Source organism: Macaca thibetana, chromosome 12 (genome assembly GCF_024542745.1).
Source record: "Macaca thibetana thibetana isolate TM-01 chromosome 12, ASM2454274v1, whole genome shotgun sequence".
Classification (NCBI taxonomy): Eukaryota; Metazoa; Chordata; class Mammalia; order Primates; family Cercopithecidae; genus Macaca; species Macaca thibetana.
The window spans coordinates 7,324,789-7,348,862 of record NC_065589.1 but is presented as its reverse complement, the minus strand read 5'-3'; the positions used below and the strand labels follow the sequence as shown (position 1 = coordinate 7,348,862).

Below are 24,074 nucleotides of genomic sequence, written 5' to 3'. Positions count from 1 at the left end.
TGTGTTTACCTTTTGAACTATAAATCTAAGCCAAGATGATTCTTTACAGCACTGTTTGTAATAGCCAATACTACAGCCTAGATGCCCACACCTAAGACTGTGGATTAATAAACTATGGTACGTCCACATAGCAGAGTACCATGAGGCTGTACAAAAGAATCAAAGATTTCCATACAAAGAGCTGGAAGGATTTCCAGAAGGATTATTAAGTTTAAGAAAAAAAGGTGAAGTTTAAAAGAGGCCAAGGGAAAGGGGGTAATAAAATACATATGTATTAGATCATTTGTGTAAAGTAACACGGGAAGGAACCAGGAACTGTTGGCATTGGTCACCTCCAGAGAATGGGATGAAAAGGATAGGAAAGGGCGTGGGCCTTCCTGAGTTTAGTTCTGACTATTAAAACCATATTAATGTTTCATATGCTTAAAATCATTAGAAATGGGAAAAAAACTACCAATAAAATACAAACAGCAACAAATCAACTTCATTATTATGTGATTTCAAATGAATACCACGACCACACTGAAGGATGAGGAAAAAGGACACGCCCAAATACCATGTGAACACAGTACTTTAACTGTCCTTAGGCTGGCAACAGAAAGAAGAGTAAACAGATACTGAACTCTAGCTGGAAGGTTAGTTTTTCTCAGTGGTATCAGTTAGCACTTTGGAGACTACTCTCTATACATTAGCATTGAGGAAATAAGTCAATATATTGTGCATCTTGGGAAACGTATTTCTCAAATTCTGAGAAGGAAATTATAAATAAGGAGATTGGGAAAGTTTAGCGTGAACTCTGAAGTCATGTATTGGAGGTATCAGGTTACATGATATTTAAAATAGATAAATAGGGAGGTAGATAGATGGCTGAATAGATAGATGATACATAGGTATTGATATAAATATTTATTTTGTTCTGTCTTCTGCTGAGAGCCTAGGAACAGTGATACCAAGTGGTAACGAGCAAGCCTTCCAGCAAGATCTTGGTTTCTAAACACTAAAAAAAAAAGAAAAAGAAAAAGAAAGAGGGGGGGAAGGAAAAAGAGGAGAGGAGCGGAGGGAAGTGGAGGATAGAGGGGAGAAGAGAAAACAGGGCTTCTTAGAGAAATGGTTGGTTTCAGGTCTGAAGGTAGAAAACTTCAACACAGCCTGTCACATCCTGCTGTGCCTGGAGGCCTGGAGGTAAGAATGTGTGCTAAGAACGATGAAAACCTATCAAAGGACATGAGGCCATCTTGTCTGTTCCACTAGCCAAATCTGGGACAATTTAAGCATCAAAACAAATAGAGACAAAATACTGATACAAACAAACAAAGGGAAAAAGAAAAACATCTCCTTCTTACGGTGGAATACCAACTAACACGGGTACACGGAATCATGAAATCAGAAAGCCACCATTTGGCAACCACCATGATAAACTCTGGTTCAGGACATGAGCAGTGAATTAATAACCGTGTGTCACTCACTGTAGCGATGGTCCAGATACACTGCCTAACCTAATGAGAGAGAAGATAACTCATAGAACAGCCACCAGAACAAGAAGGCTCTTCCATTGGGAAAACCCAAATTGGAAGACAGCTGAGGGCTGAGGGCTGATCAGGGAAGAGATTTATTTGTTCCCTGTCCTCTTTGGTTTCCCTTGAGCCCTGTCACTGTCAGGCACATTGGATAAGATGCCCAGCACGGGTCTGATGGAGCTGCGGGAGGGGATATACCCACGAGCTACGAGACTAGTAGAATTGTTTTGCTGTTTTCAAGGACAGCCTAGGTAGCAAGCTGGCACAGAGCAAGTCAGGGTTCTTCTGAAAGCCAGTGGGTCTGTTGAGCTGAAGCAGTCCCCAGATGATTCTCCTCCTTGGAAATTGTTGGAGGGATTCATTAGCATCAACAACCCAGCCTCTTCAAATGCATGCGATTCTAATTCCCAAACCACAGGCTTTGCGTCTCTGCGTGCACAGTCTGCTGTGACTTACAGCATTTTTCTTACATTGCATGTTCCTTGTCACTGTTCAAATGAAACATCACTGCAAGGTTAGCCTCACTGTCCCTGTCCCTGGCAGACCTCCTGAATGACACTAAGAAGCATAATGACATTCTTCCAGACCTGGCTAAATCATTTTAATCACATAAACCATAAGCACCCCTGCTGCTAATCCAAGCTCAGGGCTTCCCAGTTTCTGAAGTCAGCCTAGTAGGGAATTCAATTAATGATCCACCCTGGCGAAATACTTACTCATTTGTTACAACTGGGAAAAGAGATTCGCAGCAGACGCAGCAGAGAGAAACGGGAATTGCCGGTTACCATGCAACCCCTTTGTGTCTCATAACCAGTAGCACTGCCTCTTAGAGGAAGGATGGCGGTTTTGTTTTGGTTCATTTGTCAAATCAAAATTTCCATTTTCTTGTCTAGTCACTGGTTACCATCTGTTTAGCAAAAGGACTATGAAAACTCTACTTCTATGTTTAGCTTCTTGGAATGTTTGTGTGTCTACTTAAAGAGTTTTCCTTCTTACGATTTTTAGAGAAGTAAACCCATATTCAACGTGCATGACAGCAGCACTTTCTTTCTAGACAGAAAAAAAAGTAATTCAGGCCAGCCACCGTGGCTCATGCCTGTAATCCCAGCACTTTGAGAGGCCAAGGCAGGCAGATCATCTGAGATCAGGAGTTTGAGAACAGCCTGGCCAACATGACAAAACCCCATCTCTACTGAAAATACAAGAATTAGCTGGGTGTGGTGGTGCACACCTGTAATCCCAGCTACTCAGGAGGCTGAGGCAGGAGAATTGCTTGAACCTGGGAGTAGGAAGTTGCAGTGAGCCAAGATCATGCCACTGTACTCCAGCCTGAGCAATAGAGCAAGACTCCATCTCACCAAAAAAAAAGAAAAGAAAAAAAGAAATAATTCAAAACTTAAAATTGTTCTTTTCATTTCACTTGAATATAGTTTAGACATAGTGTTCAAATAGATTTTCTTTTATTTAGTGTTCTGAAGTCCTTTCTCTCAATACTTCCTTAAACTGCCAGTTTTACAAGTTATGTTTATTTCAGAAAAATTAAAAATGCTATTTTTTCCTCTTTTTTCTAAATGAATATATAAATGTCTTGGAAGAGTTGTGTAACCATATTGCAGAAAACATGGAAAATAGAAAATATTATTCACAGCCCCAGTGTCAGAAAACAAATGTTTAGTATTTGTTAGAACTACTTTGCCCCCGTCTGTTGTTTGCCTTTTGAATTTTGCAGTTTTTATAGTCACAATTTTTTTTACTTTTATTTATTTAGATATCATTTTTAAGCTCAGAAAGCATTTGAGAAAAATGTGAGGCATAATAAAATCATAAAGAGTTTACTTAAGAAGCAATTCCTGAATTAGAGAACACCAGACTAAAAAAGATTCAGTGTTCCAGTGGCAAATTGCCTGGGGCAAGTATTTATGGGGTAAATATGGAAGCAAAATAAAGAAATTATTTGATGGGTTTGCAATTACAAAATTGCCTTTTTTTAAGTATCTTGATGGAAAATCACAAAATCATATGTTAGTTGGATGTTTATCATACATTAGTTGGCTGCGGTTATGTTTTAGTTCTAATCAAGCATTTATCAGAAATGACGCAAGTTTTGTTTTACTTACACTTGCAATTTAAGCAAAATTGAAGATATTTGTAAGACCTACCTGATTTTGTTTGTTCAGAAATTTTTCAGGCCTGAGTCTTCATTTTAATTTTTTTCTTTTAACATTTCTCCTCACCTCGGTCTTTCCTTCAGCAAGCCGAGAGTGTGACCAAATGGCACAGCTTTCCTCTCGCTTAGCACTATTGATGCACTTGTTGGGACGAAGAGTCAGGAAGATGTTACCGTTATCAAAAGATATGCTGGGGTTCAAAGTCATCTCACTGCCAGGAATTACATGATTGGTGTTGGTTTCCTCAAGTTGTCTGAGCCGGATGGCAATCATTTGATGTTCAAATGGCTGCTGGGGAGCATTTAAAACCCTTGGGAGCATATGATACACCAGGGGTAAACCCAATAGCCATACAGAGAATAATTGCGGAGGACTGAAAAACTTCCTCTGAGCAGATTTCCTGGAGTCAAGATTTAACCAGTTGAATAAATCAGCAGAAGAGGCAATGCTTTTCTGATTAAGAAAAAAAATTCGGCCAGGCACAGTGGCCCACGCCTGTAATCCTAGCACTTTGGGAGGCCAAGGCGGGTGGATCACTAGGTCAGTAGTTCGACACCAGCCTGGCCAACATAGTGAAACCCCGTCTCTACTAAAAATACAAAAATTAGCTGGGTGCAGTGGTGGGCGCCTGTAATCCCAGCTACTCGGGAGGCTGAGGCAGGTGAATCCCTTGAACCAGGAAGGCGGAGTTTGTAATGAGTGGAGATCGCACCACTGCACTCTAGCCTGAGCGACAGAGCAAGACTCCATCTAAAAAAAGAAAAAAGTTCATATTTTTTCATTAAGATCTTTTAGATATAGGGCAACAATTTCTAATTTATTAACATAGCAACAACTTTTTTCATCATAGCACAAACTTGTTGCTTATTAAGTTGTTAAGGTATCAAGAATTTCTGTTTTGGAGTACTGTTGAGGCTAAATTGTTCATTTCAGATGGCATTGCTTGATCGGAATTCAAAGTATTGTTCTACGAAAACAAAAGAAAAACAAAGGTTAACATTTGAAGCAAATTACGGTCTTTCTTATCTGCCAAAAGGCAGCTAGTCAAGATTTTAGATTTGAGATTGAAGCATCTTTAGATAGTGGAATAAAGACGGCAGTTGAATGTTTCCCATGTTGATGAAAAGAGTGAAACTCTGTAAAATAATTGAAATTCTGAGCCAAATATGAGTGACTAACGGCCCGTGACACAGCCCTCAGAAAATGCTGAGAACATGTGCCCAAGGTGGTCAGGGTAGAGCTTGGTTTTATACATTTTAGGGAGACGTGAGACGTCAATCAAATACTTGTAAGATTTACATTGCTTCCATCTGGAAAGGCAGTTAGATTGGCAATTGGTTGAAAGAGTTATTATCAAAGACCTGGAATCAATAGAAAGGAATATCTGGGTTATGATGATAAGGGGCTGTGGAGACCAAAGTTTCATCATGCAGATGAAGCCTCCAGATAGCAGGCTTAAGAGAGAATAGATTGTGAATGTTCCTTATCAGACTTAGGATCTGTGTTGATGTTAATACTGATCAGCTTTTCCCGAATTCCAGAAGGGAGGAGAGTATAATGAGGCAGGTTCAACACCCCTTTTGTGTCATGGCCTGAACCAACTTTGGAATGCCCTTGGCCATGGCGAGAGGTCCACTCAGATGATTGGGGGGCCTTACAATTTTATTTTGGCTTCCAATAGATTTAGTTAAATTCACAGAGAGATAAAACCTCAAAGAAAATGAGCAGGACTATACTTTGATAACAGGTGCACTATAGTTTTCTACTGAAATACAATCTTTTTTAGAGTTACTCCCATTTTTACCAAAAGTAATCAGTTAATTCTCTGTGATGCTGGTGCCCCTCCACCCACACGTTCCCAATGGCCTTCATAAACAGTGTGTCCTCAGGTCTTCCCATGGAACAGGGAACATCACACTCCAGTGAAGTCTTCTGGCCCCTGCCAACCCAAGGGGAACTCTGAAGAGAAGACTGCCCATTAGAATCGTCTTAGACTGGGCAGAAATTGATCAGTCATGGTATCCCCAGCATACTCAATCATTGGCTGTGGGCCATCCAGGAAGAATATGGCTTCTCCAACACTGAGGCGGGTCTTGAAGATGCTGACAGCTGGAGTCCATCTGCTAACTGCACTTCAATGGCAAGATTTTTCTTGAAGGAAGACTAAAGCAACACACCTCCAGAGTTGCTACATCTCTGGTGTGATTAGAGGTGTTCTCATAATTATCTATATTCTTGTTGTAGTTTTTATGTCCTCTCAAAGGATGTATATTACTTGTATATTCAGAAAACCTAAACATGTATTTTATAAAAATTAACTGATCAGTTTGGCATGTTTCCTACCATACTTTGCAGTCATTGGTGATCTTAGAGAAGATAGAGTTGCAAGAATTGAGGGAAGATTAAAGGAAATAAGGGAGTTGCTAGGTATCAATTCCCTGATTGGCAACATAACTATGCATTACTTCCTCAAAGAGTTTTTATGCTGACCACATGAGACATCTGTGTTATCTTCCAGGGCCATGACTGACACGTGGTAGGTCTGCAGTGTGGGGTCACAGCACTCAGGCACCAAAACAGGAGGGGGCTCGGGCACTGGGGAGGTGTATTAGGTCTTTCTCTCATTGCTATAAAGAAACACTTGAGACTGGGTAATTTATGAAGAAAAGAGGTTTAATTGGCTCACAGTTCTGCAGGCTATCAAGAAGCATAATGCTGGCACCTGCTTGGCTTCTGGGGAGGCCTCAGGAAACTTACAATCATGGCAGAAGGTGAAGGAGGAGCTGGCATATCACATAGCTGGAGTAGGAGCAAGAGAGAGGAGGAAGATGCCACACGTTTTAAAACAATCAGATCTTGTGAGAACTCACTATCATGAGGACAGTACCAAGAGAAACCATTCATGAGAAATCCACCCCCAAAATCCAATCACTTCCCACTAGGCCCCACCTCTACCACTGGGGATTACAATTCAACATGAGATTCGGACAGGACATGTATCCCAACCATATCAGGAGGAGTCATTTACCACAATAGGAGGAGGAGCTGAAAGGGCAGTTCGTGAGAAATTGAGATCAGATGAGGGCTGATCTCTGCAGAAGACTCTGGGAAGATGGAAAGAAGCTACTGAAAATAATTCTCATGACCCTGGAACAAAATTTCCTCACTTTGCTTCATCTCTTGGGAGGGCTCGCCTGCGCGGTATCCTGCTGGTGAAGCCTCTTCTGTGCTAATTACTGCGCTTCCTGCTCTCCCTGGGAAGGGGCATTACTCATTTCTACCTTCATTCTATGACCAGGGAAACCAAGGGAGAAGTGCCAAGTTATGTACCTAAGAACACACGTTAAAGAAGCTCCTGTGTTTCTTCTATGGCAACGTGGACAATGCTAGTTTTTCTTGGGTACATAAATGGAAAATGAAAGCTGTGGGTTTTGCTTTTGCTTTTGTTTTTCTTTTGCAAGTAGGAATCTGAATGCCAAATTCAGCATCTCAGATTATTTTCCTCCTGTTAGATATATTTTTAAATTTATTTTTAGGTATCTTGTTTTACACGATGAGTTTTAACACTTAAGATGCCTTAAAGCTAGTGGAAGTAGAAGTGTAATTCTCAAACTAAAAAAACAAAAATCTGTCTTATGGAACAAATATGAAGATTAATGAGTTAATATTTATACAAAACTTTGAGAACATTGGCAAGTAGTATTTTAAAATACAAAGTCATGACCAGGAGTCTCCTAATATCCTCTTCCATTCTAGAAGCTGGGGAGTTCCTGTTTACTTATTAATTCCCAGTTAAGAAAAGCATGGTTTACATCTGTCACACTTCTCTAAGTTCCAAAATTAAGCTTCCTTGGGGTCCTTCCAGTGAGTTATTCAAAAGACACAATAATGGGGGAAACAGCAATCCAGGTCTTAGTGTATTTTGTTCCTCATCCAGGCCTTGCTGTTGCCCGCCCACAGAACCTTCACCCACACTCCTCTCCTCAGGTCTCTCTCTCTTCATCCCCAGTGACTGGGTTGGAGAGTGGATTTGAACTAGCTGAAGGTGACAAGTCCTGGGACTACCTGATGAAAGCCACAGACCTTCTTCCCCAGTAATGTGACACACAACATTGTCACAGGTAGCAACTATGTTAGGTCAGTATTGTGTAGGCAGTAAAAATTTACCAAGACATTTGTAGGTAAAGAAAGGCAGATTTGAGGTGGGCAGATCAGTTGAAGCCAAAAGTTCAAGACCAGGCTGGTCAACATGGCGAAACCCTGTCTCTACTAAAAAATACATAAATTAGTCAGGCCTGGTGGTGCACGCCTGTAGTCCCAACTACTTGGGAGGCTGAGGCACAAGAACTGCTTGAACCCAGGAGGTGGAGATTGCAGTGAGCTGAGATCACACCACTGCACTCCAGCCTGGGTGACACAGCAAGACTCTTTAAAAAACAAAAAACAAAAAACTCAGATTTACTAGGAAAAGTAAGTACAGAAATACACTGCAATGGTACAAGGGGCAAATTAGCAAGAGGGGAGCAGACTGCAAAGAGACAAAGCCTTGCTGGAGATTTTGTAGGCTGGTGCTTGTGCTGTGTGCTGGGGAGGGCTTTGTCCAGTGCTGGTAACATCAGGGTTGCAGTGAGCTAACTTGCACTTTTTTTTTTTTTTAAATAGAGTCGCACTCTGTCATCCAGGCTGGAGTGCAGTGGTGCGATCTCCACTCACTGCAACCTCCACCTCCCAGGTTCAAGTGATTCTCCTGCCTCAGCCTCCCAAGTAGCTGGGATTACAGGCATGTACCAACACGCCCAGCTAATTTTTTGTATTTTTAGTAGAGATGGGGTTTTGCCATATTGGTCAGACTGGTCTTGATCTCCTAGCCTTATAACTTGCATTTTTCTATCACCCAAGGGTCTGGTGATAAGTTAGGAGCAGAAAACAACTGAGTTATTTGTGCCATAGGGCCACGTGTCCTGGACCATGAAGAAGGGCAGATTTACAGCCTACCTGCTTTCTCTTTTTGCTTTCCCTTGGTCCCGGCAGTCTGACTCCTTTTGCCTAATTAGAGCTCCACAGACATTTCATGTCCAATGTCAGGAACTTGTGGAACAAGGAAAGCCCACTCTAGAATCCTTGCTAAAGGACCCCAGGTAACCTCTTAGGTCTCTGCCAACTCTTAAATGTAGTCATCCCAAGATGAAGGTGCCACTTTGGAGGAGGAAATCAAATGTGGATGCATCAAGCTACCAGCTGCCCCTAAAGAGCAGCCTGCCGGTCGGGCGCAGTGACTCACGCCTGTAATCCCAGCACTTTGGGAGGCCGAGGCAGGCGGATCACAAGGTCAGGAGATCGAGACCATCCTGGCTAACACGGTGAAACCCCGTCTCTACTAAAAATACAAAAAATTAGCCGGGCGTGGTGGCGGGCGCCTGTAGTCCCAGCTACTGGGGAGGCTGAGGCAGGAGAATGGCGTGAACCCAGGAGGCGGAGCTTGCAGTGAGCCGAGATCCCGCCACTGTACTCCAGGCTGGGCAACAGGGGGAGACTCCATCTCCAAAAAAGAACAACGAAAAAAAAGAGCAGCCTACCCTTCTCACACCTCTCCTGGGTGTCGTTCAAGTGAGATTTGTGGGGAAGAGGGCACAATGCCGGGAAAGGCTGTGGGGCTCGGCCTGCTGCCAGGCATGCTTCGCGTTCCTCTCTGAGACCACAAGTATTCCCATGTTTTGAAATTGTAATTCCTTTTTCCTGGTGTGAGCTTGACTTTTTCCCCTCTACATTATGCCCACCTAGCACTCTATTCACTTTGATTTCGTAGCTAAGGCTTTCTGGTAGTCACTACCCCTGGTTCTATTCTTGAGTCCTTAACTAACTCCACGAATCCAAAGGACACTTATCAGAGGTAGGTCTTAGCTGATCATTCTACACCATTCGTCCTGTAAAGCAACGTAATTCCTTTAATGCAGCTCACACAGGGACTCCTTGACTCACAGAGGGACCGTAGCTGATCAGACACTCTGGTGCCAAAGCAGAAACACTAGTGTCTCAAGGCTGTGTCCCAGGTTGAAGTCCCCCGAGATGTGTTCTCCTGACCTCCTTTTTAGGCAAGACGGCTGACCCACTCCTGGCCTTTGGCGCCTCCAGTTTTCTTGTCCCGCCCTCGGTGGTTCAGAGACCTCACAGATCCACCCCCACGGTGCCTCTGCTTTCAGGAGCCCTGATGGGCAGTGCTCCTCTCGATGGGGCTGGGGTCATGCCCTGGGCAGACCTGACTCTGAATCCGTTGAAGTTGCAACAGTGCAAATTCTTTGGGTTACAAATAACAAAAACCCAACTCAAGTATAAGCAAAAAGGGGGACGTATTTAAAGAATCATGAAGTGTCTCAATAACTCAACAGTAAGAATCCATCTAGGCTTCAGGCATCAATGAATCTCAAGAAAGCTGGAGGCAGGGTGCTCTCAGGAGCCTCTCTCCCCTCCCACCACCCCACCCAGCTCCCTTCCCTTCTTTAGCCCACGTGGCAGAAACCACAGTTTTGTGTTAAAACTTCAGACACCTAAAGGAGGCTGACTTTCTCAATTCCAAGTTCCAAAGCCCCACAAAGCACTCTTGCCCACCTTGGGTCCAGTGATCCAGGTGACTGATGATCCAGCCCACAGCATCAGCAGTGGGGTCATAGGGTCCTCTCACAGCAGCTGTCCTGGGGAGCCAGAAAGGACACAGAGGACAGTGAGTGAAGTTCCCAAACACGGGTAGAAAGGTGCTGGGTGTGAAGACCTCCTCCTCCTTCTTCTTCCTCCTTCCTCCTCATCCTCTCTCCTTCTCTTCCCTCCTCCTCTTCTGTCCTCCTCCCTCCTTCTCCCTCCTCTCTCCTCCTCCTTCCCCCTTCTCCCCCTCTCTCCTTCTCCCTCCTCTTTATCCCTCCTCCCCCTTCTCCCTCCTCTTTATCCCTCCTCCCACCTCCTCTCCTCCCTCCTCACACTCCTCCCTCCTCCTCTTTTCTCTTCATCCTCCTCCTTCTTCCTCCTCCTCCTCCCTCCCTCTCCTCCCTCCTCCTCTTCTTCCTCCTCCCTCCTTCTCCCTCCTCTCCCTTCTCCTCCCTCTTTCTCCCCCCTCCTCCCTCCTCCTCCCTCCTCATCCTCCTGCCTCCTTCCCCTCCTCCTCCCTCTTCATACTGTTCCCTCCTACTACTTCCTCCTCCTCCCTCCTTCCCCTTCCTCTCTCCTCCTCCTCTCTCCTCCTCCTTTTCCCTCCTCCTTCCTTCCCCCTCTTCCTCACCCCTCTTCCCTCCTCATCCCTCCGCCCCCTTCTCCTCCCTCCTCCCCCTCCCCTTCCTCCTTCTTCCTCCTCCCCTTCTTCTCCTCCTATCTCCTCTTCTTTCCCTGCCCTCCTCCCTCCTCCTCCCTCTTCCTCCTTCCTCCTCTTCCTCCCTCCTCCTCCACCAAGGCCCATTCCTATTCCCCCAGCTCCCAGCTCTCCCCTGGAAGCAGAATTTTAGCAAAGATCAACATCAAAATGAAGGAATTCACAAAGTCAGTGAAGGAAACAATATGAAAGGACACCCTGAGATGCTGAGGCCCATGGAGGCTTCCTTGTACCTTTCCACACTGAGCAGGCCACACAGTTCTTATTGTCCTAGTTACCACCCCAGTGCACACCGGCCGAAGTCCCTCCTAGCACCTTTCCATGCTGAGCAGGCCACACAGTTCTTATTGTCCCAGTTACCACCCCAGTGCACACCGGCCAAAGTCCATCCTGTACCTCTGACCATCTCCATGAGCAGCCAAAGGGCCCTCCCCTAAAAATGGAAAAATGTGTTTTCTGCCACTCTGGCTTCTGCTCTAGAAAATGAAGTTCTTGGTTGGGTGCAGTGGCTCACGCTTGTAATCCCAGTACTTTGGGAGGCCGAGGCAGGTGGATCACAAAGTCAGGAGATCGAGACCATCCTGGCTAACACGGTGAAACCCCGTCTCTACTAAAAATACAAAAAATTAGCCAGGCGTGGTGGCGGGGACCTGTAGTCCCAGCTACTCAGGAGGCTGTGGCAGGAGAAGTGAGCTGAGATCGTGCCACTGCATTCCAGCCTGGGCAACAGAGCGAGATTCCATCAAAAAAAAGAAAAAGAAAGAAAGAAGGAGGAGGAGGAGGAGGAGGAGGAGAAAAAAGAAGTTCTTTCGACCTTAAGGCAGTTTACATTTTCTCTGAGCAAAACGATTTCTGTATCCAGCCTGTCTTCAGTCTTGCTGGAAAAGACCTTCTAGGGTGGTGGTGGTTCTTCACATGGTCGCTGCCCGGGGGAACCATGGCACTGCTGCTGTTACATCTAGAAATGTGTGTGCATTTCTCTAGGAAGTTCTTAGCTTTTGTCAGAGTCTCAAAATGATCCTTGTGAGGTGCCATAGACATGGATTGGACAGGACAGCCACTGCCCAGCCCCAGCCAAACTTCAGTTCTAATGTGAGATAAAAACTAAGCAGGTGAACAGGCTCACACCATGGGTCAGACAAAGGATGCAGAGTTTTGAAGAAAATGAGGCCTAAGATGGGGGATTATAGGCAGCACCCATTTCTCTGGAAGCCTCTGTAAAGGAACAACGTTTAAATTGAATGTGAAGGAGAGAGACAGCCACAGGAGGAACATTCCAGAGGAAACGTCATGAAAAAAGTCTCGAAGATGGGAAGAAATAGCATGTTTAAGGGCCAGAAAAGGCACGAGACCACAAGAGACTATGGGGCCAGGCTATGAGCTGAAGGTGGCAGATGGGAGGGGACATCAGGCAGGACTGCATCTAGGGAATGCTCTGAGGGCAGCACGTGGGCAGATTTAGGTGCTCGGCTGCCTCGGGGGCTGGGTGAGAACTGACGGGAACAGGCAAAAGCAGCCACAGGGAGACCAGTTACAGGCTTGAGAGTGGCCCCGGACCACATCTGGGGGAAGGCGGGTCTAGACCTGGGGGAAGGAGAGGCGGAAAACCTGGCTGTCCACCCTCCCTGGCTGCTCTGACGTCTCAACACTCCCTCTTCAAAAGCTGTCTCTCGATGCCACCTTCTCCCCAGATCACAGCTGCCAGCCTGCTCCAGACACCTGAAAATAAAAGGGAACATTTTGGGGAGCAGAATCCAGTTTCAAAGAAATCAGTTCCACAAGACCAGGCTTCCCCGCACCCACTGCTACCCACATTCCACCACGCGCCACTGCCAAGTCCTTGTCCCCAAAGAGCACCCCCTTCCAGCATTTTCCTTTCCCAAACCTTCAGTGACGCAATCTCTCCCTCGCTCTTCGTCTCTCTCCACAGTCTTTCTGCCTCTCTCAATAGTCTCCCAATATACAGGTACTTGAGGATGCATCAGCTAATGTTTATGAGAAGATTTTAATTGTCTTTCATCATTGATGACCGGTTTCATTTGTTAGCAATAACGCAAAAATTGAGCAGGCAGAACACGCATGCAAGAAGGACCGTGTTTTTTTTTTGTTTTTTTTTTTTTGAGACGGAGTCTCGCTCTGTCGCCCAGGCTGGAGTGCAGTGGCGCAATCTCGGCTCACTGCAAGCTCCGCCTCCCGGGTTCACGCCATTCTCCGGCCTCAGCCTCCCGAGTAGCTGGGACTACAGGCGCCCGCCACTGCGCCCGGCTAATTTTTTCTATTTTTAGTAGAGACGGGGTTTCACCATGGTCTCGATCTCCTGACCTTGTGATCCGCCCGCCTCGGCCTTCCAAAGTGCTGGGATTACAGGCGTGAGCCACCGCGCCCGGCCAGGACCGTGTTTTTAAAAGATCTTTTATGCATTGAAAGTTAATGTTCGAGTAGATCGATTTAAGTATGATCCTTTCAGGCTGTATTGACACACCACATCTTTATCTGATAATGTGTCATTTGAGATCAACAGCACAACTGTCATCTCCGGGAATTTTGTAGGCTAAGTGGAGAGAATTTCTTTCCCTCTTTTATTGCATATTGTTTTGTTCCAGTCTGTAAGCACTGAAATGCCATATCACAGATGAAAAATGAACAGAGCGACTTGTTCCTTCCTGGTGAGGAGGCCTGCTAATAAAATGACAAGCTCCCACTTCAGTAGTGAAACATAATGGGAGAAAGTGGCTTGATTAGCCAAGGTGCTCTTTCCTCAGCCAGGAACAATGAAGCTTTCCAAGATTTTACATCTGATATTAATAAGTCCTTTTAGCATTCAAAAGAAGCACATAATACTCTGATCTAGGCCAGGTGCGGTGGCTCATTCCTGTAATCACAGCCCTTTGGGAGGCCGAGGCAGGCGGATCACTTGAGATCAGGAGTTCGAGACTGGCTGGGTCAATACGGTGAAACCCCCATCTCTACTAAAAATACTAAAATTAGCCAGGTGTGGTGGTGGGCGCCTATAATGCCAGCTACTCAAGAGGCTGAGGCAGGAGAATCGCTTGAACTCAGAGGCGGAGGTTGCAGTGAGCCAAGATCATGCCACTGCACTCCAGCCTGGGCAATAGATACTGTCTTGTGGTGCAAATATGTTGGTTACCTGGAAAACTTAGGCTGAAATAAAGAGCATTGCTCTGTAATTATAGAATGTTTCTAGTGACTCTCCAAAAATAAATTCTCAAATTATCCTAAATTTCTCTCTCCTAACTCTGTTTTTTCCCTTCCATCTACATTTTCCTGGAATTCCACTGAAACACCAATTTAGAAAAATAGCTAGCTAATTTAAATATCATCAACTAATTTAACTCAGCTGAACGTGAGGTTTTCTAGAGTTTGAACTTCTTGTTTTCTTGGGCACAAGGGGCTACTCTCACTGGCCAAGGGGCACTTCTCTTTAGCTCCATTACCCATCCCACCAGACACTGGGCTTAGTTCAGTACCCAGAAGTTAATTTGGCCTCTATTAAAGAAAATGAAAAGTGATTCATGAAGAGTGACTGTAGGACAACCAAACTCAGGTGAAGTTAGGTGAGGTTCAGTGACCTCCCACAGAGTGTGCTGATCAGGACAAGGAGCAGTGGGAGTCTAAACTCCAACCGTGAATTCTGAATGATCTGTAACCTGCCTTTTAGCCTGAGGGGCTGTCTGCAGAGCTGGGACTTTGCATTCTCTGCTGGTCCATAACAAGCCTCTTTCCAACCCTCATCTGTCACGCCAGATTGGTTTTCAGAACCAGCGAGGGTCTGTGAATAGTCTGTGCAGGGCTTCAGTGAGCTGCTGATCTCCTCACCTCAGGGGTCTGGACCAGCACTGACTTCCTGCGGTCCCTTCAGGGCTGGGGTGGTTCCTGCGGTGGATGCCATGGGCAGGATTTGCAGAGACTGGGCTCTAAACCACAGGGGTCCAGGAGAGGTGTGGCGTGTTGGGTCCAGCTTATAACAGCTCCTGAGGGCCAATTAGTACATTTTCAGAAATTTTGCAAGCCAGTTGGCAAACCACTGGTAGCTTGAAATCAGCCACAGTGGAATCACTTACACTACCAAAATCAGCAAATGCTAAAATTGGGCCTTTGGGTTTTTGGTCCACTGTTGAACTATTGTTAAACATTTACCGGCCTACCACTGCAGCTGGGTCACATCTTGGCTACCAGGAGAACCTGACACAGACTTCCTAATTGCTTTCACGGGCTACTGGAAAGCCCAAAAAGATGGTACTGAAGGAGATGAGATTTCCCAGAAGGAAGGATGATTGAAGCCAGAGGTTATATCAGAAATATTCTTCCATTTGGCACCTAGAAACATGAGTCACTTCTGCTGCCTTTCATAGAGTAAGAGGGCATAACAGATGTCTGTGACAGCTTGAAAGACTGCATCTTCATTTTCTTTAGTTTTCAATATTGCTTCTCTGAGATTCTACAGGATGACTGTATTAGTCCATTTACACACTGCTGATAAAAACATACCCAAGACTGGGAAGAAAAAGAGGTTGAATTGAACTGACAGTTCCACATGGTTGGGGAGGCCTCAGAATCATGGCAGGAGTCAAAAGGCACTTCTTACATGGTGGCGGCAAGAGGAAAAATGAGGAAGATGCAAAAGCAGAAGCCCCTGATAAAACCATCAGATCTCATGAGACTTATTCACTACCATGAGAACAGTGTCTGGGAAACCACCCCCATGATTCAAATTATCTCCCACTGGGTCCCTCCCACAACACGTGGGAATTATGGGAGCGCAATTCAAGATGGGATTTGGGTGGGGACACAGCCAAACCATATCAATGGCCTTGAAAGAAAAGGTGCAATTGAAGTAAACAGCTAATCAGGTCACTCTCTATTCCATTTCCTGGGAAAAAGGTGAATTTCTGGGTGAATGCTTAAATGACACCCAAGATTAATTGCAGGACAGGATTATGGTGAAAATACATTAAAGACAGATATCCTGTGTGGTGCATACTCTCACTGTAGAGATACACCCCAGCCCCATATGACCATGGGCCTTACATTGCAATGAATGCCCACCTGACTTCCAACCCAGCAGCTGCATCTCTTTGCCTGAGGGCTTTCTGCTAGAAAATCTAAGCCCCCAGGGATCAACCTCCACCAAAGACTGGCAGGATTTACTGTGTAAACGTCCCAGCACCTATGCTAGGATACCTCTGAGGCATGCATACGCCACACTGTTGTGGAGAGTTCCCCAGCTCGTCGAAGGCCCAGTGTCCCACACTGTCACTGGTTTGATAATGCATTCTGTATTGGATTTCCTTCCTCTCTTCCCCGTTTCACTTCCCCACTCTTTACTACTCTTTTCTAGAATTACCTCCCAGACATACTGGGACCACCCCACCCCTTCTCCACCCAAAGCCTGCATCCAGGGAAGATGGACTAAGACTGTCTACTCTTTCACTGAAACTTTGCTCATCCAGGGCCTGATCATTTGTGCACCCTGATCTCATAAAGGGACCAGGCCTGCGCTGAGACACGGTGACTGTATACTCCAGCCAGATTTCCTCCTGCATGGGAGCTTAGGGCAGGGCATTGGTTACACCACTTAATGAGTAATCATATCCAACTGAGGCTCCATTCAATTCTAAAGCCTTTAGTCAATTATCTGTAGGGGCCTAGGGACTGAGTGGAGAATGTGTGTCTGATGGGATTTTTTTAAGTTTTATTATAGAAGTTTTCAAGCATACACAAAATTAGAGTTCATTAGAGTAGAATGCACTCTCACGTTCTCATCACCCAGCTTTAATAGTTATCAACATATAACTAACTCCTTTTTATCTATGTCCCCCATTTCCTTTTGTTGGATTATTTTAAAGTAAATTTAAGACAGCACATTATCTAATTTGTAAATATTTCAATGGATATCTCCAAAAACTAAGGTCTCCTGAAAACAACAATGTAAGAGCATTTATTAAAACACACTACTAATCGGGCCAGGCGCAGTGGCTCATGCCTGTAATACCAGCACTTTGGGAGGCCGAGGCGGGCAGATCACGAGGTCAGGAGATCGAGACCATCCTGGCTAACAGGGTGAAACCCCGTCTCTACTAAAAATACAAAAAATTAGCTGGGCGTGGTGACGGGTGCCTGTAGTCCCAGCTACTTGGGAGGCTGAGGCAGGAGAATGGCGTGAACCCGGGAGGCGGAGCTTACAGTGAGCCGAGATTGCGCCAGCGCACTCCAGCCTGGGCGACTGAGCAAGACTATGTCACAAAAAAAACCAAAAAAACAAAAACACACTAGTAATCATACTTATAGTCAAAGACTGAAAAAATTCCATAAAATCAGGAACAAGACAAAGACGTCTGCTCTTGCCACTTCTATTCAACATTGTATTGGAGGTTGTAGCCAGGGCAATTAGGCAAGAGAAGGAAACAAAAGTCATCCAGATTGGGAAAGACATAAAAATCTCTCTTTGTAGATGGCATGATCTTGTATACAGAAAATTCTAAGGAATTTACCCCCCAAAAATGAATGGAATTAATAAATGAATTCAACAAGGTTTCAGGATACAAGATCAATATGAAAAGATCAATTATATTTCTCTACACTAAACAATGAACAATCTCAATATGAAATTTTGGAAGAAAATTCCATTTACAACAGCATAAAAATAATAACATATTCAGGAAAAAATTTAGCGAAACAAGAGAAAGACTTGAACACCAAAAACTATAAAATATTGCAAAAAAATTAAAGAAGACCTAAATAAATGGAAAAATAATTCCATTTCCAATCCATGTTTATGGATTGGAAAACTTATTATTGTTTAAGTGGAAATACTCTCCAAAACAATCTATAAATTCAATGCAAATCTTATCAAGATCTCAGCTTCCTTTTTCACAGAAATAATAAAACTGATCCTAAAATGCACGTGGAAATGCAAGGATCCAGAGTAGCCAAAATTATCTTTAAAAATGAGAACAAAGTTGGACGACTCATACTTCCCATTTTCAAAACTTATCACAAAGGGATAGTTATCAAAATAGTGTGTTATTAGTGTGAAGACAGACATACTGATCAGTGAAATAGAATTGAGTATCTGGAGATAACCCTGCACATCTATAGTCCATTGATTTTAGACAAGGATGCCAAGATATTCAATGGGGAAAGACTTGTCTTTTCAACAAATGGTGCAGGGATAACTGGGTATCTACATGAAAAAGAATGAAGTTGGACCTCTATCTTACATCATACACAAAAATTAACTCAACATGAATCATAGACTTAAACGTAAGAGCTAAAATTATTTATAAAATAAATAGGAGTAAATCTTCATGACCTTCAGTTAGGCAAACATTCCTAGATCAGACACCAAAAGCACAAGCAACCAAAGAAAAGCTACGTAATTTTTTTTTTTTTTTTTTTTTTTTTTTTTTTTGAGATGGAGACACATTCTCTCACCCAGGCTGGAATGCAGTGGCACAATCTCCACTCACTGCAACTTCCACCTCCCCGGTTCAAGAGATTCACATGCCTTAGCTTCCCAGGTAGCTAAGACTACAAGTGCGTGTAAACATGCCTGGCTAATTTTTATATTTTTAGTAGAGATGGGGTTTTGCTGTATTGGCCAGACTGGTCTCAAACTCTTGGCTTTCAACGATCCACCCACCTCAGCCTCCCAAACTGCTGGGATTACAGGCATTAGCCACCATGCCTGGTCAAAAAGCTAGATAAATTGAACTTCACAAACATGAAAAATTTGTGTCTTTTAAAAGACACTATCAAGAAAGAGAGATGACAATGGAATGGGAGAAACTATTTGCAAATCAATATCTGATTAGAGTTTCATTCAAAATACATAAAGAACTTTTACAACTCCACAATAAAAAGAAAAATAACCCAATTTTAAAATAGGCCAAAGATTTGAATAGAAAATTCTTCTAAAAAGAGGTGTAAATGACCAAGAACATACGCAAAAGTGTTCAATATCATTAGTCACTGAGAAAATGTATACCAAATATGAGATACTACCTTATACCCACTGGACAGTTATAATCAAAAAGACAGTAACAACCCTTGGTGAAGATGTGGAGACATTGGAGCCCTCATATATTGTTGGAGGAAATATAAAGTAGTGCCACTGCTGTGGAAAACAGCTTGGATATTTCTTACAAAGTTAAACGTAGAGTTACTATTTGACTCAGAAATTCCTCCTGAGAACATACCTAAGAGAAGGGCAAACATATGTCCACACAAAAACTAGTATATGGATGTTCAGAGCAGCATTACTCATAATAGTCAAGAGGTGAAAACAATCCAAATGTCCACCAACCTATGATCGGATTAAGAAAATGTGGTATATCCATTCAGTGGAATATTATTTGGCAATAAAGTGCTGACCGGGAACCATGGCTCATGTCTGTAATCCCAGCAATTTGAGAGACTGAGGTGGGCAGATCATGAGGTCAAGAGTTCAAGACCAGCCCAGCCAACATGGTGAAACCCTATCTCTACTAAAAATAAAAAAAATAAAAAATAAAAAAAAATAGCCAGGACTGGTGATGCATGCCTGTAATCCCAGCTACTCAGGAGGCTGAGGCAGGAGAATTGCTTGAACCTGGGAGGCAGAGGTTGCAGTGAGCCGAGATTGCACCACTGCACCCCAGCCTGGGTGATAGAGCAAGACTCTGTCTTGAAAAAGAAAAGGAATGAAGTGCTGACACACTACCAGGTAGACGAACCTTGAAAACATTATGGTAAATGAAAGAAGCAAGTCACAAAAGACCACATCTTAAATAATTCCATTTATTGAAATGTCCATAATAAGCAAATCTATAGAGAGAGAAAGTAGATCGGTGGCTGCCTAGGGTTGGAGACTGGGGAGAAATGAACTGATAAAGGGATATGGGGTTTCTTTTGCAGGTGATAAAAATGTTCCAGAATTAGATTGTAGTGATGGTTACACAATTGTGTGAATATACTAAAAATAATTAAATGCTACACTTTAAATCAAGCTTGTCCAACCCACAGCCCACAGGCCACATGCAGCCCAGGCTGGCTTTGAATGCAGCCCAACATTTTTAAACTTTCTTAAAACATTGTGAGTTTTTTGTGAGTTTTTTTTTAGCTCATCAACTATCAGTGTATTTTATATATGACCAAAGACAATTCTTGTTATGTGGCCGAGAAAAGCCAAAAGATTGGACACCCCTGCTTTAAATGGATGAATCATATGGTATGTGAATTATAGATCAATAAAGTTGTTATTAAAAGTGGAGGGGTGCTAGGCACGGTGGCTCAAACCTGTAATCTCAGCATTTGGGAAGGCTGATTGCTTGAGGCCAGGAGTTTGAGACCAACCTGGGCAACATAGCAAGACCCCATCTCTACAAAAAACTAAAAACTTAGCTAGGCACGGTGGCATGCATCAGTAGTCCCAGCTACTTGGCAGGCTGAGGCAATAGAACTGCTTCAGCCCAGAAGGTTGAGGGTGGAGTGAGCCATGATTGTGCCACTGCGTTCCAGCCTGGGCAACAAAGTAAGACTCCATCTCTAAAATAAAGGAATAAGTAAAATGAAAATGAAGGCACTTGGCTTTTTGCAGGGAAAGAGGTTCAAAGCATGAGAGGGGTTTGTTGCTGGCTTGAAGACAGGGAGCCACGTGAGAAGGAATGGGGGCAGCCTCTAGCAGTAGAAGGCAGACCACCAGGCAACAGGAGGCTCAGTCCTACAAACACAAGAACAGCCAACAGCCTCCATGGTCCTAGAAGCAGATTCTTCTCCAGAGCCTACAGAGGGGAACACAGGCCACTGATGCCTTGATTTCAGCCTCGCCAGACCCTGAGCAGAGAACCCAGTCATGCCCCACCCTGACTTCTGACCTACAGCACTGTGCATTAAGAAATGAGTGCCGTTGGAAGCTGCTAAGTGTGCAGTAAGCTGTTATGCCTCAATAGAAACAAATACAACATCCTGTTTTAGGGAAGGAGGTTGTATTTGTTTCTGTTTTCTGTTTTCCTTCAACATGTACCTGCAAACTATAGACAAAGAGTTATTGCAGAGATGAAACTTCTCAGCTCAGAAAAGTGCAACTTTAGGGGATTATCTACAACATTTGCCACTTTGAAAAAATGTAAAAGGACACTACAGAGAAACAACATAAGAATTGATATAAATAAATAAATAAAGGTATAAAAAAGGAAAAAAAGGCCAGTCACGGCGGCTCATGTCTATAATCCTAGCACTTTGGAAGGCCAAGATGAGAGAATTGCTTGAACCCAGGAGTTCGAGACCAGCTTGGGCAACATAGTGAGATCCCATCTCTACAAAAAAATACAAAAATAAGCCAGTTGTGGTGGTGCATGCCTGTGTTCCCCGCTACTCACGAGGCTGAGGCAGAAGGATCACTTGAGCCTAGGAAACAGAGGTTGCAGTAAGCTGAAATCACACCACTGCACTCCAGCCTGGGCAACAGAGTAAGACCTTGTCTCAAGGAAAAGAAAAGAAGTTTTATAGTTCAGTGGTAAAGGACAAGGTAGCAAAATGAAATTTAAGTATTTTACCAGCCCATATAAGAATAATAAATCATATGATGAAAATCAAGTAGAAAATATTCTAAAGAGTAATGTAACAAACTAAAAGATAATTTTTAAAACTTAAAAGGCACAAAAATTGACACTAAAAAATGACAAGATAAAATATAAAAGAAATGATGAGAAATTTAAAGTAGAATCCTTCCCTTTAAAATAGGGAAGAACAAGAGCTCAAGCTTCCTAATTCAAAAGTAATTAGAAGTCAGGTGAAATAGGCAGTACCATATTATGAAAATTATGAACTATCAGGAAAACAGTGCAAACGTCACCGAGTCAACCCAAGACGAAGGTCATGGAAATCTCGGATCCCAAAAAGGTACGGGAAACGGATGTAGCTTTGAGGCAGGAGAGGAGACTACAGGCAGCCCTGGCCCTCAGCCTAGGGGACTTACCCAAGGGAGGGCCAGAGGACCCTGTGCCCCAGATGCCTGTCCCTTCCCCTTTCTGACAGATTCCTGCCTGCTAGTGCTGGATAACGTCCAGGAGAATGGGGAAGTATAGCTTTGTCTGCAGCCACACTGGTCCCAGCAAGGCCCTCACCCCAGCCCCCACCCACAGCCCAGGGGTCTGATTCTACAGTCAGGGAGCCCGAGAGCCAGGGAATCTGCACACCTGTGCCTTGCACTGAGGGGCGGACTCTGAGCCCTGGGGAGGCCCCTGGGTCCGGTCAGCATTTTGTGGCTGCCCTCCCTCAGACTTCATCTCTGCTGAAGCACCGATCGAGTGCCGTCTTTCCTACACATAGCCTGCCCTGGCGTCAAAACCCTCCTGCAGGACTAGGACTCCAGTGGACACAAAACTCCCATTGTTGACCACAGCCGAACCCTGACCCCAGGGAGACTCAGACCACGCCCTCCACAATCACAGTGGAGGAGACCCGGAGACTTAAAGTGACCCAGAACCCCCAAGTGAGCAGAATTTGGTTAGTGTCCCTGGTGTAACACAGGACAATGCAAGTCCACAACTCAGTTCGTTGTCATTGTCACTGGAACAGTCCTTCTAAAAGAGCCTAAATCACACAAATCCCACACAAAAATGAGCATGCACGCTTATTCCCTCCCCTTCCAAATGCTTGTGTCCAAAGCATCGCTCAGTGTCATTTGTGCGCTCCTGGCACCTGCCCACCAGCAAGCAGTGCCTGCAGCGGCCCCTCCTTCTGGCTCTGTGCAGTTGTCTGCTGCTTCCTCGTTGCAGTATCATCACAAGCTGTGGCCTACCCAGGGGATATGGAGGAGCCACTCGGCAAGGCGTCTGAGGTCAGAGTCAGAGAAGGACTCAGCTTCTCCTGCAAACAAGCTTGGCTTCTTGCCCAGAGTTCATTAAACCCCATTATGGGCTGTTCAGAGCACAGGCACTGTCCAGCTTTGCAGGTCTCCAATTCTTTTGCTCAGGGCCATACTCACTCGGATCCTGAGCCAAAGGAAGATAAAACTGTACTCCAGGGCAAAGCTGGGGTAAAAGGCCCACTCTTCTCTTAGCTGTGGATTAGACTTCCAGTAGACACCCACATAGGGAGAGCTCAGCCGCTCTCAGAGGTGAGGCGTACATGGTCCTAGCCTTTGAGTGAGGCACTCCCAAGGAGAGGGCAGAAATTGGAACAAGAACAAAGAGAACATAAATACGGGAAATATCTACATTAAAGGATATACATTAAAAAAAAATAGCCAGGCACAGTGGCTCACGCCTGTAATCCCAACATTTCAGATGGCTGAGATGGGACAATCGCTTGAGCCCAGGAGTTGGAGACCAATCTCGTCTGTACAAAAAATAAACAAAATTAACCAGGTGTGACGGCACACACCTGTGGTCCCAGCTATTTAGGAGGCCAAGGTGGAAGGATCGCTTGAACCCAGGAAGTTGAGGCTGCAGTTGAGCCGAGACTGTGCCGCTGCACTCCAGCCTGGGGGACAGAGTGGGACCATGACTTGAAAAAAAAAATTAATTTTAATTAAAAAAAAATTGAATATATATAATTTAAAAACAACAAATGAAGGCATCCTTAGCTCAGCATCTGGCTGCCAGCCTTCAAAAGTCAAATCACTTTTGTCTTCAGCTCTATCTCTGCAGTTCTTCCTAAGCACAGGAATCTGGGTCAAGGCCTCTCGGCGGACGGATGCCACTATATCACCATAATGTACAGAGACAGAGGTCACCTTATTGGGTGACGGGCCTACATGAGCCTAGTGTAGCAGAGACACAGGATAGAGAGGAAAGACAATTGGGTGCATTAAATGAGGTTACCGTGCCCTCCGGTTAAGGAAACCATGGTGACTGTATCAGTCAGAATCCTGGCAGGACACAGAGTTCCACTCAGATGGTTTAAGAGCAAAACTAATGAAGCTCCCGTTTACAGAGCTGTGGGCAGAGTAAGCGGACACATCAAAGGATGTTGAGGTGCCCAGAGCCCAGCCACAGTGGGAGCCATTGCCGCCTACCTGGGTCAAAATGA

The 24,074-nt window shown here is 44.5% G+C and overlaps 1 long non-coding RNA gene across 1 annotated transcript; it reads right to left on the bottom strand.

The window, feature by feature from the left end:
* Positions 1-2,992: 2,992 nt before the first annotated feature.
* LOC126932415 (uncharacterized) lies at positions 2,993-10,546 on the bottom strand. Its single transcript, XR_007718169.1, has 3 exons — positions 10,292-10,546; positions 6,714-6,789; positions 2,993-6,484 (listed from the first exon to the last, which is right to left on the bottom strand). It is a non-coding gene; the product is annotated as an uncharacterized LOC126932415 (long non-coding RNA).
* Positions 10,547-24,074: the final 13,528 nt, after the last annotated feature.